This window comes from Cupressus sempervirens, chromosome 10 (genome assembly GCF_028749045.1).
Source record: "Cupressus sempervirens isolate cs-2001-9-10 chromosome 10, ASM2874904v1, whole genome shotgun sequence".
Lineage (NCBI taxonomy): Eukaryota > Viridiplantae > Streptophyta > Pinopsida > Cupressales > Cupressaceae > Cupressus > Cupressus sempervirens.
Window position 1 is genome coordinate 569,109,601 of NC_143127.1, and position 3,271 is coordinate 569,112,871.

General features: G+C 34.3%; 1 pseudogene; it reads left to right on the plus strand.

Moving 5' to 3' along the window:
- The first annotated feature begins 857 nt into the window (after positions 1–857).
- On the plus strand, positions 858–1,877 carry LOC149535154 (DUF21 domain-containing protein At4g14240 pseudogene; annotated as a pseudogene).
- The last annotated feature ends 1,394 nt before the right edge of the window (positions 1,878–3,271 follow it).

Below are 3,271 nucleotides of genomic sequence, written 5' to 3' on the forward strand. Positions count from 1 at the left end.
AATCCATAGCTTCTTTGCATTTTGCATTCTTTCTCTCACACTAAAATCACACTTCTAGTACTATCATGCCATTATCCCTATCATAGACTTTGCTTCAATATTGTGTGCACTATAAGCAAGTTGGAGCTACAATCATTTGGAGAAGAAAGAAGGACATAGGAGCTACAAATGAAAAAGGGGTTTCTAACCTTGTGTTTGCTTATTTTGATTAGTTTGGCTTTCATGGTAGACTAGTGGGTGCTAACATATGTTGATTGAGTTTTGTGATTTCTCATAGTATGTTATGCATTTAGCCCGTTTTCTAGTTGCTACAAATACATATCAAAAATAGAAAATGTAATGTTAAATGAAAAAAGTTAATTATGATATGAAACCTTTCGTTATAATTAGAAACAAGCATGTTGATCTCATAAGGAATAAGTACAAATCACGGAAGAATAGTTTTTGAGTGTCACAAGCCCGTGCTCAAACCTCATAAAATATTCTTTTAAATATCATGGAATGAGATAGTTTAGCACTCAGTCAGTTGCTCCAGAATATGATGAAGGGTCTAGATAACTTGCTGCAGGAAGGTGAAAAACAAAACTTTACTTATGAGTGAAAGAGGAGATCAAGCATTATCAATTGCCTGGTTTCAATGCAACAGATGCAACAACTGTGAAATTTTTTAATGAAAGTCTAAGCAGAAAAGGCTATAAAGTGCTTCATAAAGAAAAATCTAGCTCAGTAAATACTAATACTGGGAGATGCTGATTAGAGTTGGCTGCTACAAAGGAAGACTACAGGGCATTGTGGTTGGGATTCATTACGAACCACAAGTTGTATCTTATATATGACTTTCACAGCTACATGCTACTATTTTTCCTATCGTCTAGAGACAACATTAGCTTCTTGTCACATTACTTTGTAATGCTACAGTCATGAAGGCTCTACCAATATATTTGGATAAGATGTTCCACCCTGTTGTTGTAGTGATTCTCTCTGTTACCTATGTCTTCACATTTGGTGAGGTTTTCCCACAAGCAATATGTTCATGGAGGGCACAATTAAAAGCTCTTGTTTCAATCCATGGGCAAGAGGTTGGCAAAGGTGGAGAGTTTATGCATAATGAGACAACAATAATAAGTGGGGCACTTGATCTGACTAAGAAGACTACCCAGGAGGCCATGACACCAATCAAATCACCTTTTCCTTTGGAGGTCAATTCTAAGTTGGATTGGGAGGCAATGGGGAAGATCTTGAATCAAGGTCACGGTCAGGTTCCTGTGTACTCTGGAGACCCTAAGAATATAATAGGACTTCTTTTGGTTAAAGAGTCTCCTAACAGTACATGCTGAAATAGAAACTCTTGTCTGTGATGTGTCAATAAGGAGAAAACCCAAGATTTCAGCAGATATGCCACTTTATGATATCTTAAATGAATTTTAGAAAGGAAGTAATCACATGGCTACTATTCTCAAGACTAGAAAACATAAGCCTCAACTTTATGTTGGTGACAAGTCTCAGGAAAATCTTAAAAAGAGAATAGCAGACTCAGATTTGAAAAAGCCACAACATTTGCTAGGCTATCATGCCTTGAGCACTGTAGAGAGCAAGATTCCAAATGACATTGAAGAAGGAGAGGTCATAGATATTATCACACTTGAAGATGTTTTTGAAGAGCTTCTATAAGAAGAAATTTCCGATGAGATAGATGAATATATCAATGTTCACAAGAGGATCCGAGTTTCAACAGCAGCATCTTCAGTGGCACACCATCCTTCTATTCATCATCTTACAAACTAACAATGGCAGCAGGGGGACAAAGGCATCAAAGCCATTCAACTAATGTATCTCAGTGTAAGTTGACTAAGAAAGACATAAACAAATGCTCATAGTTTATGCTAGAGAAAACAAAAATTTGAGCTTCATTTCTAGCTCTAGCAGACTTGACAATGATGGCCAACATTGATGCCCAAAAAAAATCAAACTAATAATGTCTAAATAGCAAGAGCCATAAGTAAACTTTTGAGCTAAATAAGCTTTGAAAGGAAAAAAAAACATTTTATTTTTTATGGAAATTTCTAGAATTTAGTTTTAACTAAAAACCCTTATGTAAAAAAAATGCTAAAAGCTAGAATGTATATTTCATATATGCATACAAATGCTCTTGCTAGAGAAGAAAAAGTTTGAAGCTTTAGTAGATTCAACAATGGCAGAAAAAGAGGAATCATTAAACCTTACCTTTGTTGCAGAGGAAATAGCAAAATATTAATGCTCCAAGCTCCAACAGATTTATTCATGGCGGCCATCAATAAACCAAAAGAAGCTCAGAATAGTAAATGACAAATATTTTGAAAATACCTTGAAGATGCATTCATGGTGGCATCAACATTCATGGTGGCACCAAAAAAAAAAAAAACTAGTGAAAGCCTTTTAAAAACTACAAGCTCAACAATGGCAGCTGAGAGCCAAAAAACCCTCATTTTTCCTCAACCTCGAGGATTCCAAAATGCAAATGTCAAAATGAATACCCTTTTAGGGTTACAAAGGCTTTTATGCTTTTTTTCATTTTTTTAAATTGTTTTGAAGTCCGTAGGTCATATATGGGATTTTAATCCCTTTTCAAATATTTTTATTTTTATTGGGGTTGGGGGGGGTGGGGGTTGGGGGTGGGTTTCTTAGTTGTTGCCTTAGGGTTTATGTATGGGTTATTTGTTTTATTTCTTTTTGCATAGTTATATTATTGTAAAGAAAGAATATTTAAATGATGAAATTATAAATCATTTTTATTTTTTTCTATTTTTAATGCAAAAAGAAGATAGGTTCATTTCATGTTCATGGTCTTTAATGAAGGAATCAGTTTAAAAACATTAGGAGTCTTTTTAGGGGAAAGTTTGGGGGTCGAATTTGAATTTATTATGGCAATTGAAGAGCCTTTATTGACTATTGGAGACTTTTTGGGTAGTTTTATGTGAGTCATAGGTTTCATAAGGGGTTAGTAAAGTCTAATGAGTAATGAGACTTCATTTTTGGAAGTTTCTAAGCCCTCATTTCTAGGCTTTCTTTTTGCATTTGACCCAAGTGTTGGGTTTGTATTTAGGGAGTTTTTTTTCAACTCATTTTAGAAGAATTATGATTACACATAGAAGTTTTTGTGACTGTTTTGAGTCCTTAACTTTTATTTGCAGAAGTTTTGTAATTCACTGTGGAAGTTTAATACAAGTGACAACAGTTGTGTTTATGCTATTTTTTGTCAATTTTTTGAACCTTCTTTATTTCTGCAATTTTG